The sequence below is a fragment of the Ceratotherium simum genome, chromosome 5 (genome assembly GCF_057802395.1).
Source record: "Ceratotherium simum simum isolate JZ-2026a chromosome 5, ASM5780239v1, whole genome shotgun sequence".
NCBI lineage: Eukaryota > Metazoa > Chordata > Mammalia > Perissodactyla > Rhinocerotidae > Ceratotherium > Ceratotherium simum.
In genome coordinates, this window is record NC_141904.1 from 32,940,908 (window position 1) to 32,964,186 (window position 23,279).

Here is a 23,279-nt window from a genome sequence, read left to right on the forward strand (position 1 = left end):
GCCGGCGCCGGCCTCGTCTGCGCCTGCAGGGGCCAGCGGCCGCGTCGCGCGCTCCGGATGGGAAGCGCTGTCGAGAGGGTCTGGAAGAGAGGACGAGAGCACCGCACGACCTGAACAGAGGCTTCCGTTGTCCGCAGGCTCGGCGCCAAGGCCGCGCGAGCAAACCGGAAGTCAGGCCCCAAAGAGCTGGGAGGCCGTTCACGGAGCAGCTGCCTTGCAGGGGAAAGGGGAGGAGGAGGTGGGCGTGGCGTACTACGGGTCCCGTGAGTCTCCGCGGCGGGGCGGGGCGGGGCCGCGGCGACGCGAGGAGGCGGAGGCGGAGGCGGAGTCCGAGTTGGGTAAGAGTGTTACCCGCCGCCGCGGCGGTTAGGCCCATGGCCTCCTTCAGGGAGGAATGTGGCTTTCACTCAGCGTCCACGTGGGGGTCCCCGAGCGTGTGTGGTGTGCATTGGCGTCTCTTAGTAGCGCCCTTGCAGGTGTACAGCGGTGTCGCCTCGCTGTGGCTGGGAGCTGGGAAACACGTAACGATGCGCGTGTGGGGGGCTGGGGGTGGGGTGGGGTTAGCCGTTTAACCCCCCGTAGCGTTTCTTTTCTGGGCGCTGCTGCGAACCCTCAGGCGATCATTGGAAACACAGACTTAGCGAATTGCTCAGTCCCATAGTTACTCAGCACACTGCTGTTTTAAAAAATGTGAAATTTATGGAATTTAGGGCAAAGCTTTGGGATTTGGGGATTGTACTGGCTGCCCTCGAGTTGCTACCACTCAGTTTCTAGATGATGTAGACAGTCCTGAGCTGTGGAGTCACGAGTAGTTGAATTCGTTACCATCATTGGGGGTCACAACCGGATGGAACCCCTCAAGCTGTAGGGCTATTTCTGGTTAAACGAATAAACGAGAAAACGATAGTTTTAGAGAATGTATCCTCGCTAACCGCTAATTAGCGACAATGACGCCTCTCGCCACCCCCGTTACATTGTATTTTGTCAACTGAGGGCTGAAATATTGTTTAAATCGGTGTTCTGTTGGAGGATGTTTTTGCATCGCGTTTTAATTTATCCGCCCACCTGTCAGCTCATCAAAGGATGGATTCAGCTCTAGGATATACTTCAAAAGATGTTTTTGTTGTTAAGCCTCTCTGGTTTAGATTTAAGTGAAAATTCACAACTGTTATGAGCAAAGACAACAACTTAAAATTACGTGATATTTTAAAAATATGTTAAAAATTTATATTAATGTCGTCATTTACAAAGCACTATTCGCTTCAGTTTATTGGGCTGGGGCGTGGAAAAGAACAGTGTTTTTAATATTTTGAACAAGAATCAGTCCTTAACTTTGCCTCAGTAATGCGCTTTACAAATTTAAGAGCAAACCACCAAGCAGTATGTTTTGGCTAGTAGAAGACTTTTGGAGAATGTTAACAAATTCGGTTGAGGCACCCAGAATCATCAGAAATAAAATGACAATTTGATTTCTAATTTGTAGATAATAGTTTGAACCTTCCTTCACACTTTGGAATAATTTAAGACGTTGAAAAGGAAGGAAAATTCATTTTTATCTTTTCTGTCTTAGTAAATAAGGAGAAAATGACTCAGCTCAGTATTTTGAAGTTTATCTGATGACTCTAGTTTTGTTTTAAAATACACTCCTCTCTATTATAATTATGAAAAAAGTGGGTCTTATTGACAAAATTATTTGCTTGTCTAGAATGCATAAGCCTATCAGTTTAGTCAAGTAAAACATCTTAAATTTTTTTGCGGGGAAAGTGGTACCCCTGGTATTTTATGACAAAATGTAATCTAGATATTCATTACATTAAGCTGGAAATTGTCAGTTTCTATCCACTTATATGCATCAACCTTAATTAATTTTAGGAAATAAATTATTAAGGAAAACTCACACAGTTTAGTTATAAGCATGTGTTGAGGTTTTCCTTCAATCTTGCTGCAAAGGAAAAGACCTCTGAAAAGTCACTTAAAAGACACACTCTTGGTAGCGACATTTTATGGGAAAAGAAAATGGTTAGAGAATCATTAAACTAGATAACAGAAAATAATTTTGGGGTCACTAGACTCTTAAACTAATAGGCGACTGGTTAGGTGAGTGAACGGTTTCCCAGAGCAACTCTTAATTCCATTAAAGTTTGTTGGAAGATTGTTTAGGCATTTTTTTCAGAAATGTTCATTTCATCCCAAGAGAGTTGTGAATTAAAATCATCCAAAAACTTCTGTCCCAGGCCAGGTTTGTGACAATTTTTTTAAACCATTATTACATTTTCTGTAACTACGAATGCAATCTGAATTTTTCAAAATAATCCACTGCTTTAAAAATATTTGTACTTGTTACAGAAGGGCAATTTTGGACTGAATTGAGCACTCTTGACACAAGGCACTTTTTTAAGTGTCATGTTCACGGATTGCTGTAAATAAAAAATAGAGAGATAGATATCACAAGAGCTTCTCCCCCACCTTTTCCCACCTCCTCCTCCCCCTCACCAAGGTCCTAATGTTTTCCATCAGGGACAGAGCTCCTGAAGGATATGAAACTGGCTTTGGCTAGATTCTCTTTTTCACTGGGGTAGGTTGGATTTCAAAGCAATATCTGCACAAAGACTCTGGACCCTGGCACAAGTCCCAACTGTGGCTCAGCCTGCTTCTCTTATTTGTAGTCAGTCATGCATTTTGTTGTGTGTGTGTGTGAGGAAGATTAGCCCTGAGCTAACATCTGCTGCCAATCCTCCTCTTTTTGCTGAGGAAGATTGGCCCTGGGCTACCATCCGTGCCCATCTTCCTCTACTTTATATGGAACGCTGCCACAGCATGGCTTGACAAGTGGTGCGCTGGTCTGCACCCAGGATCTGAATCCAGGAACCCCAGGCTGCTGACGCGGAGCACACAAACCCAATCGCTATGCCACCGGGCTGGCCCCCTATCATACATTTTTAGAGCTGCTTCAAATATTATTTTCGTTTAATTAGGCAGTATGTAAAAACAATGAAAAAAAATTGTTTTTTTTTTTTTTAAAAGGGAGTTATGTACTTCTGAGTTGTGACATATATACAGTTAGAGGAAACAGTAAGAATACACCTTTTGAGGAAAATTTTTAAAGCGAATTTCTGGTTAGTGATTTAAATTGTGTATTAATTTAATTTGATTAAAATCATACTGCCTTAGGGATCATGTTTTCTGTTTGTCCTGTATTCTGTGAGTATTGTGCTCTATGGTAGATCTTTGATAAGTGTGGCTCTTCAATGTCAGACTTAAGGTGTCAAAACCTTTCAGTTGAAATAGCAATATCTGTTTTTTCATATTAATATTAGCCTCAATGTCGTTTCATCAGTATTGTTTTGAAAGCGTTCCTCCTCTCTTCACCCCCACGTATCCCATGTCCAGGTTAAGGGCTTTAGGATGGTTTTAGAGGCAGAGATAGAGAACAGATTCAAAAATACTACTCAAAATGAAAAATCTGGTATCTGGGCATATGTAGTCTGTCTTCCTTCTTTTCTCCCATGCCTCTTCACACACATACACCACAAAAACACACACAAATACACACACAGAAGGTTGTGAAATACTTAATCAAAGTTCATGACTTCTGTTACACTGTGTGTATCCAAATATGTGTGTATCCTGAAGTCTTCAAACTAGGTGACACATATCCCTAACCCTTGACCTTGGAAGGTACATGAAGGCTTTCCAGGGGTTATGTAAACTGTAGTTTAAGGATATTAATTTTCAGGTTGTCAACTTAACATGATTGCAATTGTTTTCCTCCCTAAAATTGATCTGCCTTGGAGTGTACCTTAACCAGACACCATACCCCTTTCCTCTTTGATAATTGTCCCTCCCTCATTCTACAAATAAAGCAATATCTTGCATCTGACCTAAATCTTGTTTAGAAAGTGAGTGATTCTAATGACTGGGTATCTAATTCTTTTGCAAGAATAGTAATTTCAAATGGCTTTCAAAAATATTGCAGAAGGATTCAATTGAGTTGTCAGCTGATCATTAAAAATAATTTTTGGTGCCATACCCCATGTGATTGTTGGTACATAGTTTAGTAGTTCAGAAGAATGATTATTGATATAACCAGAAATCCTACTCTCAAATATTTGGAATAAAAGAATACAAAATATAAGAATAGAGTTAACCTGAACCTTGTTTCTTTCTAGCAATAAATAATATACATCCTGGATACATGACCTAAATGGGAGTTGGGGGGAAGGCCCTATCCATTTCTTTATGAGATGCATTTCCAGTAAAAGCTGACTGTTGATATTTTACAATGATCATAATTTGTAATATATTTGTTATTTGATCAGTAATGTTCTAGTAATTTAATGACAACACAATGCTAAGGAAAATTTTTAGAACTTATATTCTCAGGAATTTTAAAATACACTTTTTTGTTGCAGGGAAATGTGATAAGATGATCAACTTAAAATCTTTTCAAGCACTAGAATATGTTGGGATAAGCTTGTTTGGGGGAAGTGAGATAAAAATATGAATTCAAGGAGAAAAGGAATGATATCAAGTTCCTAACTGAAAGGAGAGTTTGTTCATGTGCTTTTCAAATGAATGGATCATAGTGGATATCAAATTACTATGGTATTTGCATACCATTTATAAAACAGATATATGCTACTGTCTCCAGCAGCTAGCCTTGTCCTGGACATACAATCTGTTTCATAATAACTTTTTGACTTGAAATACATTGCAGTCAATAAGAATTTGCTTCTGACAGAGCTTTCATTTTTTAAAAAATAAAACATGAATGTCATAATTGTATGCACAGTAATTAAAGGCAGTGACTTTCTTTTGGAAACATATGTAGCTGAAGAAGAATTTAATAGTCCTAGAAGGCATTTGATGTGAGGAGTAGGGAGAAGAAACATTAGAACAGCTAACAGGAGAACAGCAGCATGGGGTTGGTGGATTGTACAGAGAAAGAAAAAAGATCCAGTAGAGGGAATCCTATAACTTTTTATTAAATGAAGATAAGCCCTCCTCTGAGGCTTGATAGTTATACTCTTGCCATATGGGACATGAATTCATTAATTTATTCAATATTTAACAAGTATTTATTTAGCACCTACCATGTGCCAGACATTGTTTTAGGCACTGAGATGAAACAGGAAAAATGACTTCAGTCACGTAGATAAAGACCTATGTGAAATTTAACAAGATGACAAGAAATTTCTTCCCATTAATTTTTTCATGACAGTATCTATATGTGCCTATGAAGAAAATAAACTTATTTTTTTTCGATTTAAAATGGTGAGAGGAAGAAATAATTCTATTTTGAGACTTTCACATCCACACTGTAAAAACCAAGACGACATAGTTTTTCAGAGGAAAGACATTTTATAAAACTACTAAATAAACAACAATGAAAGGATGACAATAAACTTCAGTAAGATCTATAGAAAGAAATTAAACTAGGTTTTTCAAATAGATTATGTAACAAAGGAGAGGAAAAATTTCCAAACTTTTTGCACAAATCACACGATATACAAGTGAAATCATTGTTTGTGATAGTTACAAAATTAAAGACATAATTTCCTAGTGTAGATTTTTTTAATTGTGTATGAATAGTCAGTTGATTCTTAAAAGTCCAAAAGCAAAAGACTTTCTTTTTAATTCATTGATACTATTTTATTAATCGTTTTCTCTTGAAAATCATTTTATATCAATCCTTTTTGGCTTTAATAAGCTCCTCCCTCTCATCCCATAGCCAATCTGTTCACCTGGTTTTGTGGACTCTACCCCTTAGCTGTCATTCAGATCCTGTTTCATAGTCCCTACTGTGCCACAGTTTCTTATCTGTACTATTATAATAGTTTCCTCTAATTAGTTTTTCCTTTTTTTGGCTTTCAACTCATCCTTTATACAGATGTCTAAATGATATTTTAAAAATCTTACCATTGCATTTCTCCTCCCAAACTGAAATGACTCCTTAGCCTATTTGAAAAGGCCATTTTTAATCTAGCTCAGCCTATTCTTCCACCAGCTCCTATAAACACTGCCAACTCAGGCATTGAAATTGGATATCTTTACTCAATTACAAAGTTTTCATTCAGTTGACCCTGATTTTATAATATTTACTTTCTTAGATTATCACTGACATTTTTTAAAAATTAAAAAATTCTCAGAGAATTGAGGAACCCTACAAAAATTCTCCATCAGTTTGAGAATTATGACTCTACTTTTCACATATGTGTCCTAAAATGACGTCACATTTAGAAGAGGATCCTCTGTCTCCAGATAATGGATATCATCAGAATACATTGAGTCATATGTATTTTTTTACATTATTGAGTCATAATTTTGTTTTGGAATATGTGCCAGGAATGTATCACTGTTTAGACACCAGGTGTTCCCTATTAGAAATCAAAGCTGTACGTTCCCTTTGTGCCTGAAATACAAAGGTTTTTCTCCAAAGATCATCCTAAACTAGCATCAAAATTCTCAATTGTTCTACTAACTCATCATGATGAATTGCATTGCTACCTGTGTATTATGGAGCAGAAGTTCTTATCGTATCCCTCCAATCCTTCTTCTGAATAATCCAAATTTTCAATTTGAAGAAGTGTTTCTTTTGTTTCCCTGACAGAACAATTTGATATATTTATTATCTCAAATGAGTTAATATGTTGCAAATACCTGTATTAGATAAAAAAGAAGTCTAAAGATCAGAGATAAGGCAGAACTATAACTACCTGGAAATACTTAACTGTTCATTGAAAAAAATCCTTGATATGTAGAGCATAGTAACTGAGGTGATTGCTCAAAACTAAAAGAGTTTTAGAAGCCAGATTATCCTTTACTTTTATCATTTTCCATTTTGATTTTTAATACTATTTAGATGAAAATAGAAATGAAATGACCAGATCTACACCAAATCTTGTATTTTAACTTGGGAATTAATTAACAACAGAAATATGATTTAAATTATCAATAACATTTACCTTCATGAAAAGTATAATTATTTTTTGACATTGAATATTTCATTCACTAAGTTTGAATATTTACTCTTACTGTCTTGGTCAATGTATTTTATAGGGGCCAGCCCGGTAGCGTAGTGGTTAAGTTTGGTTTGCTCCACTTCAGCAGTCCAGGTTCGTGGGTTTGGATCCTGGGTATAGACCTACGCACCGTTTATCAAACCATGTTGTGGCAGTGTCCCACATATAAAGTAGCGGAGGATGGGCACGGATGTTGGCCCAGGGTCAATCTTCCTCAGCAAAAAAAGAGGAGGATTGGCAACAGATGTTAGCTCAGGGCTAATCTTCCTCGCCAAAAAACAAACAAAAAAAACAACAACAGCAATCTTTGACAGATTGTAAATGACTTTGATTTTTACAAAAATCTTGAGAGGTTTATTCACTTTTTTCAGAAGAGAAATACTATATGGCAATAAGGAGATTGTCAACTGTAAGATGTAGCTTTAGGCAAGTTTACGTGATGTGTTTATGAAATATTCTTTTAGTTAACAGTTGATTAGAGAAAGTGTACTTTTCCCCTACACAACCCAGATTATGTCAGTCCCATCTCCTTCTTGCTGAAAAAATAAAAAAATTTTAAATATTGATTATAATATGTAATCTTATTAATCAATAATAATTTTGGTCACTTCTTTTAATGATGTTTTAATAAAAAAATTTTAGGAAAAATAGATTTAATTGACATTCATTTTATTGCTTTGCACACTGTAGGATGATATATTTAACACCAAATATGTCAGTATTACATTAAATGTACATAGACTACTTAAAACAAAGATCATCATATTGGATTAAGAAAAAATAACTATGCTAATTATAAGAGATCTGTGGAGAATAGCAAAAGATGAAAAAATATTGATCATGAATTAACCAAACTAACGTAGAAAGTAGCCTAATATGATATATTAACATGATATGAAGCAGACTTGCAGAAAAAAAAGGTCTTACTTCCACTAGTAGATTAAAAATTCTAAGTTTGTATGCATCTAATAAAATAGCTTCAGAATATATGAAGCAGAACTAGACAGAAGTAAGAGACAAACCCACAATACTGGGAGATTTTAGCATACCTCCCTCACTAACTGATAGACTAAAAAAAGAAACAATACATTAAGGAAATTGATGATTGGAATTAAAATTATTAACATCACACCCAGTAAGATGGCTGTTATCAGAAACAAAAATAAAATGGAAAATATCCATCTTAAAATTAATATGGAACCTAGGGGCCAGCCCTGTGGCCCAGTGGTTAAAGTTCCGCCCTTTCTGCTTTGGCGGTCCAGGTTCACGGTTTTGGATCCTGGGTGCAGCCCTACTCCACTCATCAGCCATGCTGTGGAGGCGTCCCACAGATGTTAGCTCAGTGCCAGTCTTCCTCAAGCAGAGAGAGGAAGATTGGCAACAGATTAGCTCAAGGTCAATCTTCCTCACCAAAAAAAAAAAAAATTAGTATGGAATCTCAGGGGGCCCTGAATAGCTAAAACAATCTTGAGAGAGAAAAATAAAACTGGAACAAAAGCTGGAGGCTTCACATTTGCTGACCTCAAAATATATTACAAAGCTCCGGAATCAAACCATTATGGTACTGGCATAAAGGCATACATATAGACCAATGGAATAGACCAGAGAGCCCCAAAAAACCCTTACGTATATGGTCAAATGATTTTCAACAAACGTGCCGAGACCATTCAATGGGGAAAGGGCAATCTTTTCAACAAATGGTGTTGAGAAAACTGAATATCTGTATGCAAAACAATGAAGTTGGACCTGTACCTCACGCCATATACAAAAATTAAGTCAAAGTGAGTCAAAATGTAAGAACTAAAACTGTAACACTCTTGGAAGCAAAGTAGGGGGAAAGTTTCATGACATTGGATTTGGTAATAAATTCTTGGATATGACACCAAAAGCACAGGCAACAAAAGAAAAAAAAGATAACTAAAGGTCTCTAAATCATGATTAAATTTGTAATAAAATACAAAAAAATCATTATCTAGTGACTCCAATATTGGAAAAAGGTGATCTTTTCTTTCAGTTTCATTAGAACTGCCTAGATACATAATTGAGGAATAAAGTAAGAATATAATTTCAGCTTCAAAATTAAAATCATGCCTATGCTTAAATAGTGTAGACGTTTAATGATGTGGGAAAATGTTCACAATATTTCATTAAGTAAAGAAAGCAAATTGTCAAGTCCTGTTCAAGATTACAGACTTATTTATAATAAATAAATTCCTTTCCATTAGAATTACCGTTAAAGTGTAAAAAAGAAAATATACACATAGAACAAGACAGGGTTGGGGAGTCATCAATGGACAAAGGATTTTAACAAATATTCTGAGAGAAACTGGATATGAATGTGTTATCAAATGAAATGGAGCCCAGGAAGCTTCAGCACAGAATGTACTGGAGAAGAGTCCACAGTGGAGATGGGAAACAATCTTCCCAGAAAGATCATGGCGAGGCTCTGAAGGCCCTAAATGAAAAGTGGGGGTGAATATGAGATTTTTGGAAGTCTTTTGTGAAGCTAATGTGCCTCCTTTTCTTCCACATCTCATCATGCGGAAAGATAGGCAGTCCAAGTTTTCCTCCCAGGCCAAAAGAAAAGAGGACCCTCTGTAAAGAAATTGAAAAGAAAATTAGATAAACTGGGAAAAACCTTTAGTTTGTTTCTTTCCAGGGTAAGAATTCCAACTTGTTCCTATTTTCAGCGTGTCATGTTTACTTTGCAAATTTAAATGTGATGTGTTGAAGAAGCATGCTCTCAGTTTTGCATTATGCAATTTAAAATTACTTCCATTTTCACATTCTCATTTTAAAACTCTTTAGTGATAAATTCTTTTTCTTAATATTTGTGTAGTGATTCTTGAAACGATAATTATGTAATTACTAGAACCCAGAGTAAGAAAGTTATCTCTATTTATAACAATTATGGCATGTCTAAAATGATGAAAATAAATGACAGTGTATGAATTGTTTTGAATGACAAGTTGAAATTCTCTAATTAGATTAGCTTGAGATTCTGTTTTTGTGTCTGGTGATTTAAAGGATGGTCAGCTTAATTGAAGACTGTCCTTCCACATCATTAGTGGAACAAAATTTTACCTTTAAGCAAATCGGTTATGTGACTTCCATGACAATATAGCTTAGATAAAGGTCAATTGAAAATGGGCACGTCTAGAGAGAAGTAACTAAGCCAGTCTGAAGTTAATATTCTCCTTGTTCAACCTACAGATAAAATTTTAATCCATTTTTACCCCTATTCCATCTGGTAGACAGTTTGAATAACTTAATTATTCTTATTGGATCTGTTGTTTTATTCTTGCAAGTCTCAATATAGTGAGTAAATTGGGATACTCGCAGCCATCCAATATAGATCTAAAGCATATAGATTACTAAAGTTGAAGTTGGCATTTAGCACAATTTATCAGATTTCTAATTATTTGTTAACTTTTCCCTTGAAAAATTTTAAAACAGAATAATATAGTTGCTGCCAAAGATACTAGCTTTAAATATGCTAGTAAGCTGTTTCTTTCCTTTCTGATTTCTGATTTTGGATGAAATCCATCAGTTATCTTTATTATTAAAAGAAAAAAAGAAGGCCGGCCCGGTGGCGCAAGCAGTTAAGTGCACACGCTCTGCTTTGGTGGCCCTGGTTTGCAGGTTGACATCCTGGGCACGCACCGATGCACCGCTTGTCAAGCCATGCTGTGGCGGCGTCCCGTATAAAGTAGAGGAAGATGGGCATGGATGGTAGCTCAGGGCTGATCTTCCTCAGCAAAAAGAGGAGGATTGGCAATGGATGTTAGCTCAAGGCTGATCTTACTCACAAAAAAAAAGAAAAGAAAATATTTATTAAGCATCTTGGAGCGTTTTTTAAGCTAGACACTGTGTAGCAGTATCTGCATAGACTAGTTCCTGAATGATAAAGATAAATTACAATTTTGCAAAGATAATAGGGTCTTAGTGCATTTCTGTTGAATCATTAAGTATAATCTAAGGTTGACATATAGGCACACGTTTGTTAATTAAGTAAATTAAATTAATGAACATCGAATGTTAAATTTATGTCATAGAGAAGATTAAGGATAAATGCATTTTAAAGTTTAGAAGCAAACTAAATAATTATTTAAGTTAAGCACTTGAGAAAAATCATGAAGGAAAGACAAAATAGAGTGCTCTCATTCTGCATTGGTTTCTGCATATTTTAATTTTCTTATAGAACTACAAATATAACTCACTTAAAAGCAGTCTAGAAAGGAAATCAAACATGTCTGGCATACTAGGCACTGAAATAAGTTTTCTTATATGCTGTTTCATTTCATCATTAAAACTGTCCTATGAATTAAGTATTATTACCATCAACATGTCAGATGATAAAATGATGTTCAGATCATTTAACTAACTTGCCTTAATTTAAAAATCTCACAGGAAATGGAGCCAGAATTTAAATCCAGAGCTACGGATGATATTCAGCTGATACTCACAGCCATCCTGGTTGTTAAATATTTTGAATATCAACACTGCCTAGGCTAGTCCAACTCTGGAGTTCATATTATTTCCATTATTTCATAATATTATAAATATTCATTCAGTGCTTCTCTTTGGCAAGTACTCTTTAAATGCTAAGGATACAGTGGTTAACAACATAGATAATGAAGCTTGCCCTAAGTGGCTTGTCTTGTAGAGGACTTCATTAAATAAACTATAATACAATGTGTTAAGTGGTATGTAGAGGGGTAGAGATTGCTGGGGTCACATAGTAGGGGCATGGACTCCTACTTATCATTTTTCAGGTTGGCTTAGACATCATCTCTCCTAAGTAGCTTGACACCCCCTACCTGAAAGTCTCAGTTAGATGTGCCCCATATGCTTCCATAGCTTCCTGTATTTGTCTCATAATAGTACTTAAAATTACTTGAGGAGAGGGATCTTGTCTTTGCCTTAGCATTATGTCTGACTCATAGCAGACCCTCAAGAAGTATTTCAGGACAAAGAAAATAGAATCAAGATCTGAAACTGCAGCAAATAAGTGAGAGAGCAGTTTTAGATAAGCTTTTAAGTATTGAGATGAGAAGTGATGGAGATTTCATTCTAAACGTAGGAGGAAAGTTTATCTTGAGAATGAGGAAGATGGTCTGAGATTTATAAGGGTTTAGAATAATCACTGTGCAGATGCAAGAGGAAAGAGAGAAAGAATACATAAGAAGGATAGCCATAAAGATGTGCTAAGGGGCCAGCCCCAGTGGCCTAGTGGTTAAGTTTGGCACACTCTGCTTCTGTGGCCCAAGTTTGGTTCCTGGGCACAGACCTACACCACTCAGTGGCCATCCTGTGGCAGCGGCCTACATATAAAATAGAGGAAGAATGGCTCACCTGTTAGCTCAGGCGAATCTTCCTCAGCAAAGGGGAAAAAAAAAAAAAAAGATGTGCTAAGGACTCATCTGAGGTTGGAATCTGAATTTGTAGTGGTACCAATAGGCGTTACTACTTAATTTCCTCCAAGAATCAGCAGCTCAGATGGAGAGATCAGGGACCAAGCCCCTGTATTTGTTAGGAATGCTTTTGGCCTCAAGTAATTGGAAAGACAACAAGCAGTGATTTAAGCAAGTAAAGGTTGATTTTCTCACGTATCCAGAAGAGCGGATACATAGAATGAGGGTAAGATTCCTAAAGTAAGGAAAAAACCAACAATAAAACAGTCGTCAGAATGTTATTATGAGTTCTTCCCTGAATATCAGCAACTGGAAATTGTTTATCTTTGTGTTTTTTCCTGAAATCTTTTGTACGATAAATACTTTTTGCATTAAAATTGATCATTGAAATAAAAGTTTAGAAGGAAAATATCTCTGTTGTGTTTCCAAAACATTTTTTGTTTTACGCTGTACCAGACAATACTTGAACATCGTTAAGGAACCCAGGACATAAAGAGAAATGATCGTACACTTCAAAGGGGTGAATTTTGCGGTATGTGAATTATATCTCGATAAAGCTGCTAAAGCAAAAGAAATGAAGAGAAAAATGAAAACTTCCCCTCGAAACATAGCAAAACTTAAAGAATAGAAAAATTTGACCATTTGTAGCACAAGTGATATATCAAGAAGTTGCTTATAAAGTGGCTTTCTGGTTTTGAGGGTGGAGGGTAAGGTGAATTTTGTAATGGATTAGGTCTATTCTTCTAATCAAAATTATTGTCAGTCAAGTCTGTTTTTTTATACCAGCTTCCCTCTCCTCAACCACCTGCATAATGTGTGTCATAACTTGCTCTGATCCCACAACACTTTCCAGCTTGCTCTTTGCATTTCTCTCCTCTTTCACCAAAAAAAAAAAAAGAACTCCTCAAAGAGTTACCTAATATTGTTTTCTCCATTTCCTTACTTCATAATTACACTTCATCATGCTCCAGTCAGAATTGCATCCCCACCACTAACCTAACATTGCACTCAGATCTTCAGTAACTTTATATTTAAATCCAATGGCAACTTCTCTGTCCTTGTTACTGAAATTCTAAGCAATATCTCACACAATTAACCATTGTGTCTTTCTGGAGACATAAATGTCACCACCTTTGATCCAGTTACTTAGGCTGAAAACTTAGTAGTCAGTCTTGATCTGTACCTTTCCCGTGTTCCCTACATGCAATACATCAGTGAGTCCTACCTATTCTACCTCTAAAACATACACAGAATCAGTCCACTTTTCTTCAGAGCCCTATTTCTCCCCAAGGCCAAAGCATCTTTTTCCTCAAATCTGTTCTTAATGCTGTCATATAGACTACAGTATAGTTAAAATATATTGAACTATACTGTATATGCAAAAAATGCAAAGATTGTAGATGAGCAGCTCACAGATTACCACAAAGTAAATGCATTTGTATAACCACATTCAGAGTAAGGATGAATCTCTTCCTCTCATTACCTATTTTTACTCCTCCACAACTTGCTGGAGAGCTCATGTCAAAAATCTCAAAGTCTGGGGCCAGCCCCGTGGCATAGCAGTTAAGTGTGTGCACTCCGCTGCTGGCGGCCCGGGTTCGGATCCCAGGCGCGCACCAACGCACCACTTGTCAGGCCATGCTGTGGTGGCATCCCACATAAAGTGGAGGAAGCTGGGCATGGATGTTAGCTCAGGGCCAGTCTTCCTCAGCAAAAAGAGGAGAATTTGCATGGATGTTAGCTCAGGGCTGATCTTCCTCACAAAAAAAAAAAAAACACACACACAAAAAACTCAAAGTTTTTAATTTTTATATTTTCTTCTAATTTTTGTCTCTGGTATATATATTTTCAAATAGTGCATGGACACCTACTGTTTTTGTCTTCCACCCCAATTTACCTCTGGAAAACCTTCCTCCTCTATTGCTGTATTTTGGATGGGGCTGTCTCTACCCCTTGCTCCAAGGATGGGTATGTGACCTATCCCTAAAAATTAGCACATGGTATTCATCGGCTTTAGTCACTAATACCAGTATAGACATACAGCCACTTAGAATCAGTGTGGTGCTGTGAGATTTTTGCTGGGTTCCTGGAGAAGAGACACTTGCTCTTTCACACTGGACTTTAACTTGCTCCCACCGTCTTTCACATGGAATCTAACTGAACCTAATATAGAAGGAGGCAGAGTAGAGACTAAGAGAAACCAAATCCTGATGAAATTATTTAGTCCTGAATTAATTTTCTTTCTTTTTTTTTTTTTTTGTGAGGAAGATCAGCCCTGAGCTAGCATCCCTGCTAATCCTCCTCCTTTGTTTGCTGAGGAAGACCAGCTCTGAGCTAACATCTATTGCCAATCCTCCTCCTTTTTTCCCCAAAGCCCCAGTAGATAGTTGTATGTCATAGTTGCACATCCTTCTAGTTGCTGTGTGTGGGACGTGGCCTCAGCATGGCCAGAGAAGCGGTGCGTTGGTGTGCGCCCGGGATCCGAACCCGGGCCACCAGTAGCGGAGCGCATGCACTTAACTGCTAAGCCATGGGGCCGGCCCCCTAATTTCTTTATTTTTATAAAAATAGTATATATTTAAGATGTATAATAAGTTGTTTTAATATTCATATACATTGTGAAATGATTACTATGGTCAAGCTAATTAACATCCATCACCTCACATAGTTACCTTTTTTGTGTGTGGTGAGAACACTTAAGATTTACTCTCTTAGCAAATTTCAAGTATACAACACAGTATTATTAACAGTGACAGTATAGTCACCATGCTATATGTTAGGTGTCTAGAATTTGTTCATCCTACATAACTGAAACTTTGTACCCTTTGGTGAATATATCCCCATTTCCAACCCCCACCCCTGGTAACCATTCTCTCAGCTTCTGTGTTTTTGACATTTCAAATAAAGTGAAATCATACAATATTTTTCTTTCTGTGTCTGACTGATTTCATCTACCATCATACCCTCCAGGTTCATCCATGTTGTCAAAGTGGCAGGATTTCTTTCTTTTGTAAGGCTGAATAATATTCCTGTGTGTGTGTGTGTGTGTGTGTGTATACACACACACGTCACAATTTCTTGATCTGTTCATCCATCAACAAACACTTAGGTTGTTTCCATATCTTGCCTATTGTGAATAATGCTGCAGTTAACATCAGAGTGCAGATATTTCCTCGAGATAGTGATTTTATTTCCTTAGATATATATCCAGAAGTGAGATTGTTCGATCATATGTAATTCTATGTTTATATTTTGAGGAACCTTCATACTGTTTTCCAAAATGGCTGTACCGATGTACAGTCCCACCAACAGTGTACAAGTGTGTCCCTTTTCTCCACATGCTCGCCAACGCTTGTTATCGTTTGACTTTTTCACAAAAGCCATCCTAATGGGTGTGAGATGATATCTCATTCTGGTTTTGATTTGCATTTCCCTGATGATTAGTGACATTGAGCATTTTTTCATATACTTGCTGGCCATTTGTATGTCTTCTTTGGAAAAATGTGTATTCTGCTCCTTTGCTCATTTCTTGATCCGGTTATTTGTTTTTTTTGCTATTGAGTTGTAGGAGTTCCTTATTTATTTTGGACATTAACCCTTGATCAGATATATGGTTTGCAGATGTTTTCTCCCATTCCCTAGGTTGCCTTTTCACTCTATTGATTGTTTCAGAAGCTTTTCAGTTTGATGTAGTCCTACTTGTCTGTTTTTGCTTTTGTTGCCTGTGCTTTTGGTTTTATATCCGTGAAATCGTTGCTAAGACCAATGTCATGAAACTTCCCCCCTCTTTTTGTGGTAGTTTTCATTTCACATGTTACATTTAAGGCTTTAATCCATTTTGAGTTGATTTTTGCATATAGTGTAAGATGATGGTCCAACTTCACTCTTTTGCATGCAGATATCCAGTTTTACAACCTCACATACTGAAGAGACTATCCTTTCTTCATTATATATTCTTGACGCCATTGTTGAAGATTAGTTGATTATATACATGGATTTATTTCTCTATTCTGTTCAGTTGGTCTGTATGTCTTTCTTTATGTAAGTACCATACTGTTTTGATTACTGTAGCTTCGTAATGTATTTTGAAGTCAGGAAGTGTGATGCCTTCAACTAGTTCTTTTCATTGAAGATTACTTTGGCTATTTTGGGTCTTTTGTGGTTCTATGTGAATTTTAAGATTGTTTTTTCTATTTTTGTGAAAAATGGTATCGGGATTTTGATGATTGCATTGACTCTGTAGATCGCTTTGGGTAGTATGGACATTTTAACAATATTAATTCCTCCAATCCATAAACATTGGATATCTTTCCATTTATTTGTGTCATCTCCAATGTCTTTCATCAGTGTTTTATAGTTTTCAGTTTACTGATCTTTCACCTCCATGCTTAAATTTATTCCTAAGTATTTTATTATTTTTGATGCTATTGTAAGTGGGATTGTTTTATGTATTTCCTCTTCAGATAGTTTGTTGTTGGTGTAAAGAAATGCTACTGATTTTTGTGTGTTGATTTAGTCCTGAATTTAGCTGTGCCTCATGTAGCCATACTACCCACTTTTGATATATGAGCCAATAGTATTTTTTCTTTTCCTTTTAATTTTATTTTTTAATATTTTGGCTTAAGCCTGTTGCTTTGGATTATCTATCACGTGCAGCAAAATGAATCCTAGCTGATACAGTGTAGTTGCAATCATGACATCATATGCATTTGTAATCTTGCTTTTGCCCTCATAATATTTTATCAGAATATGTAAGTATAAAAATAACACGTTTTAACTAACATATTTGTTTAACAATTTGCATTTAAAAAAATGTAAATGTATCAATTTCAAATACATTCTCATTATTGTAAAACTCCAGATCCTTTAGATTCTTACTGCAATATGAAATTTTTACAACTTGTCCATTTTATTTTTGGGAGTTCATTTGCCGATCAGAATGTTCAGTGTTTGGAAATGTAAGAAGGCTATCTGTTTCAAATTTTTCCTTTAAATGATGGATGTGGTAAAAATACCAGAAAATTTTTTTGTGGACGTTTTTTGTGATACTTTTTGTTTTCTGGAATTCAACAACTTTTATTTTCGTCACGTCAAGGTAAAAGATGTGAGCCTTTGTTGTGTTTCACATTCTCTTGGTTCACTAGAATTTATATTCAAATTAGTTCTCAGTTGTTGCAATGCATTATATAATAGTAGGCTCTCACTGCTATAGACTTTGAAATACTTGATACCTGTCTCATTTAATCTTTACAAAAACAGCTCAATGTTCAAACATAGTTTTGAGCATAGAGACTATTCAGCGGCAGTGACCCCACAGCGCCCTGGCCCCACCAGTGGCGGGGCGTGTCTGCGCCTGCACCAGAGGCGGTGTCTCCCCAGAGCTGCGGCAACAGCAGCTCACGCCTGACTGCACCACGGCCCCAGCAGCTCCAGCTTGACTGTGCCACAGCCCCAGCTGCATCAGCTTGACTGCACCCCACCCCCAGCTCCTTCGCTCGACCACCCCTTGGCTCCAGTTGCCTCAGCTTGGCCACACTCCAGTTCCAGCTTCTTTGGCCCAGCAGCGCTCCAGCTCCAGCTCCTGCTTCGTTGGCCCAGCCACACTTCAGCTGCAGCTGCTTCAACCCACTGACACCTGAGTCCCAGCTGCTTCAGCCTAGCTGTGCTCCCATCCCAGCTGTTCCTGTGCTCCAGCTGTTCCCATGCTCCAGCTGTTCCCATGCTCCAGCCCCAGCAGCCTCCACTCAGCTGCACTTCAAATCAGCCATGCTTCAGCTCAGCCGCGTCTCAGCTCAGCGGGGGGCCGACCAGAGTGCCCATGGATCAAGGCGGGCAACAGAATACACAGCGCTTGACCCCCACCCAGCGGCATCAAGAGGAACCTACGACCAGATGTGTTCATTATGAGGAAAAATAAGCCGACACCGACAGGCACTATGCAAAAATATATTAAATCTCCAGACCAAAAGGAAAATGACAGGCACCCGGAAATCAACCCTGAAAGCACAGAAATGTATAACTTGAATGACAGGGAATTCAAAATAGCCATCGTAAAAAAGCTGAATGAAATACAAGAAAACACAGATAGACAATTCAACGAAATCAGGAATTTCTTCACAAAAGAGATTGAAACTGTAAAGAAAAACCAATCAAAATAGCCATCATAAAAAAGCTGAATGAAATACAAGAAAACACAGAAATACAAGAAAACACAGACAATTCAACAAAATCAGGAATTTCTTCACAAAAGAGATCGAAACTATAAAGAAAAACCAATCAGAAATCTTAGAAATGAAAAACACAATAGAGGGTATAAAGATGAGTCTGGAAGCCTTAAGCATCAGGGCTGACAATATGGAGGAAAGAATTAGCAATATTGAGGACAGAAATGCAGAAATGCTCCAGATGGAGGAGGAAAGAGAACTAAGACTAAAGAGAAATGAAGAAACTCTCCAAGGAATATCCAAATCAATTAGGAAATCCAACATAAGGATTATAGATTCCAGAGGGAGAAGAGAGGGGAAAAAGGAGCAGAGAACTTGTTCAAAGAAATAATAGCTGAGAGCTTCCCAAACCTGAGGAAAGAGCTGGAAATACCAGTGAATGAAATAAATAGATCTCCTAAATATATCAACATGAAAATATCTTCTCCAAGGCATATAGTAGTAAAGCTGGCAAAAGTCAACGAGAAAGAGAAAATATTAAGGGCATCTAGATGAAAAAAAAAATAACATACAAAGGAATTCCTATCAGGCTCTCAGCCGATTTCTCAATAGAAACTTTACAGGGTAGGAGAGAGAGGAACAATATATTCAAAATTCTGAAAGACAAAAACTTTTAGATGTGAATACTCTATCCAGTGAAAATATCCTTCAGATATGATGGAGAAATAACTATGCCTGATAAGCAAAAGCTAAGGGAGTTCATTGCCACAAGACGCCCACTACAAGAAGTGCTCAAGAAGGCCCTCATGCCTGAGGAAAAAAAGAGTGGAGTTTTAAACAAGGAGGGAAATCGGTCGACAAAAGCAGAGAAATTGCAGCTCTCTATCAGAATAGATTAGCAAACACTTAATTATAAAACCAAAGATCAAGGGAAGGAAAACACCAAAAATAAATATAACCTCATCACTTTAAACACAAACTCACAACACAAGATAGAATAAGATTTGACAACGATAACTTAGAAGGGGAAGAGGAAAGGGATCAAATTGACTTAGTCCACTTTTTGATGGCCTCTTATTCCCTTAGACTATCACATCCACGAAATTTTTTATACAAACCTCATGATAACCACTAACCAAATAATCAGAACAGAGTCACACATGATAAATAAGGAGAAAACTAAGAGAACCCCTGTACAGAGCTACCAAACTGAATTGGTAGTCAGAAACACAGTGGACAAGAAACGAAAGAAATGCAAAAGAACCGGAAAAGGAGCGATAAAATAGCAACAGTAAGCCCTCATATATCAATAATTACCCTAAATGTAAATGGACTGAACTCTCCAATTAAAGGAGACAGAGTGGTGGGATGGATTAAAAAACAAGACCCAACAATATGCTGCCTCCAAGAAACACACCTCAGCTCTAAAGACAAACACAGGCTCAGAGTGAAAGCGTAGAAGATAATACTTCAAGTTAATGGCAAACAAAAGAAAGCAGGTGTTGCCATACTTATATCAGACAAAATTGACTTCAAGATAAAACAGGTAATGAGAGACAAAGAGCGGCAATATATAATGATAAAAGGGACACTCCACCAGGAAGACATATCATTTATAAATATATATGCACCCAATACAGGAGCACCAAAGTACATAAATCAACTATTAACAAACCTAAAAGGAGATATTAACAACAACACAATAATAGTAGAGGATCTTAACACCCCACTTTCATCAATGGATAGATCATCCAGATAGAAAGTCAATAAGGAAATAATGGACTTAAATGAAAAACTTGACAAGATGGACTTAATAGATATATACAGAGCACTCCATCCAAACACAGCAGATTACATATCCTTCTCAAGTACACATGGAACATTCTCAAGAATAGACCACATGTTGGGAAACAAGGCATGCTTCTGTAAATTTAAGAAGATTGAAATCATAACAAGTATCTTTTCTGACCATAACACCATGAAACTAGAAATCAACTGCATTAACAAAACGAGGAATAAAAACCATATGATCATCTCAGTAGATGCAGAGAAGGCATTTGACAAGATCCAACATCCATTTATGATAAACTCTCAAAAAAATGAGTATAGAAGGAAAGTACCGTAACGTAATAAAGGCCATATATGACAAACCCACAGCCAACGTAATACTCAACGGGGAACATCTGAAAGCCATCCCTCCGAAAACAGGAACAACACAAGGCTGCCTACTCTCGCCACTCTTATTCAACACAGTACTGGAGGTTCTGGCCAGAGCAATTAGGCAAGAAAAAGGAATAGAAGGAATACAAATAGGCAACGAAGAAGTGAAAGTCTCACTGTTTGCAGATGACATGATCTTATATATAGAAAACCCTAAAGAATCCGTTGGAAAACTATTAGAAATAATCAACTACAGCCAAGTCACAGGGTACAAAATCAACTTACACAAATCAGTTGCATTTCCCTATACCAACAACAAACTAACAGAAAGAGCTCAAGAAGACAATCCCATTTACAATCGTAACAGAAAGAATAAAATATCTAGGAATAAATTTAACCAAGGAAGTGAAAGACCTGTACAATTAAAACTATAAGACATTATTGAGTGAAATCAATGATGACATAAAGAAATGGAAAAATATTCCATGCACTTGGATTGGAAGAATAAACATAGTTAAAATGTCCATACTAACTAAAGCAATCTATAGATTCAAGGCAATCCCAATCAGAATCCCAAGCACATTCTTCATGGAAATAGAACAAAGAATTCTAAAATTCATGTGGGGCAACAAAAGACCCGGAATAGCTAATGCAGTCCTGAGAAAAAAGAACAAGGCTGGAGGCATCACGATCCCTGACTTCAAAACATACTACAAAGCGATAGTAATCAAAACAGCATAGTACTGGTACAAAAACAGACACACAGATCAATGGAACAGAATTGAAAGCCCAGAAATAAAACCTCACATCTACAAACAGCTAATCTTCGACAAAGGAGCTAAGAACATACGAGGGAGAAAGGAAAGTCTCTTCAATAAATGGTGCTGGGAAAACTGGACAGCCACTTGCAAAAGAATGGAAGTAGACCATCTTCTTTCGCCATACACAAAACTTAACTCAAAGTGGATCAAAGACCTGAAGCTGAGACCTGAATCTATAAAACTCCTGGAGGAAAATATAGGCAGTACACTATTCATCATCGGCCATAAAGGGATCTTTTCGAATTCCATGTCTCTCAGACAAGGGAAACAAAAGAAAAAGTAAACAAGTCAGACTTCATCAGATTAAAGAGCTTCTACAAGGCAAATGAAACCAGGGTCAAATGAATAGGCAACCCACCAGCTGGGAAAAAATATTTGCAAACCATATATCCAACAAGAGATTAATCTCTATAGTATATAAAGAACTCACACAACTGAACAACAAAAAAACAAACAACCTGATCAAAAATTGAGCAGAGGAAATGAACAGATACTTCTCCAAAGAAGATATACAGATGGCCAATAGGCATATGAAAAGATGTTCAACATCACTATCATCAGGGAAATGCACATCAAAACTACAGTAAGATATCATCTTACACCCATTAGAATGACTATAATCACCAAGACAAAAAACAACAAATGCTGGAGAGGCTGTGGAGAAATGGGAACCTAATTCACTGCTGGTGGGAATGCAAACTGGTGCAGCCTCTATGGAAAACAGTATGGAGTTTCCTCAAAAAATTAAAAATAGAAATACCTTATGATCCAGCTATCCCACTACTGGGTATCTACCTAATGAGCCTGAAATCAACAATCCAAAGAGGCTTATGCACCCCTATGTTCATTGCAGCCTTATTCACTATAGCCAAGACATGGAAGCAACCCAAGTGTCCCTCAATTGATGAGTGGATAAAGAAGATGTGGTATATATATACAATGGAATACTACTCAGCCATAAAAAAAGACAAAATCGTCCCATTTGCAACATCATGGATGGACCTGGAGGGTATTATGTTAAGCGAAATAAGCCAGAAAGAGAAACACTGCGTGATTTCACTTATATGTGGAAGATAAACCAACACATGGACAGATAGAACTGTTTGATGGTGACCAGGGGCAAGGGGGCTAGGGGGTGGGCACAAGGGGTGAAGGGATGCATTTATATGGTGACTGACAAACAATAATGTACAACAAAAATTTCACGATAAAGAAAAAAAAAGAATGATATCAGTTAAATCATATCTAAAATTGTAAAGAGGTATTTGAAAAATGCATATTGTGTATTCTTATTTTATGTGTTAATTTTCCTATTTCTTTTAACATATCATTTGCCATATATTATGAACATATTAACAGCACACATGTTCTAACAATATATTGGCTATGATGTTAAGTATTTAAAGTTAAGGCTTAGAAACATTAAGTAGCCACAATATTGGTAAATTTTAGTCTGCTATAACTTTTTATTAATCAAAGCTTTTTTAAAATTTGTATCTTTAATGCCAAGTTCAGATAATTGTATAATATACTTGATAAGTGTATTTGTGTATAAAAGCAGTAGATTCCCAGATAGCTTGGAATTCTAATGGCATTATGCATAATATTGGAAAGTATAGCACAGGAAGTGTAATAAGAGGAAGATGAATAGTTCCATTTTCACCATGAAAGGCTTAAATTTGCAAACAACAGGTTTAT

General features: G+C 37.0%; 1 protein-coding gene across 2 annotated transcripts in view; it reads left to right on the forward strand.

Annotated features, from left to right (window-relative positions):
- Positions 1-43: 43 nt before the first annotated feature.
- ZCWPW2 (zinc finger CW-type and PWWP domain containing 2) overlaps positions 44-23,279 on the forward strand; it is a 151,591-nt gene continuing 128,355 nt past the window's right edge. The window contains exon 1 of one of the 2 annotated variants that reach the window (XM_004419444.3): positions 44-238. The gene's annotated coding sequence lies outside the window, so the exon portion shown is untranslated. Of the gene's footprint in view, positions 239-289; positions 339-23,279 lie in introns of those variants that run through there. The other variant, XM_087430654.1, reaches the window with a different exon arrangement.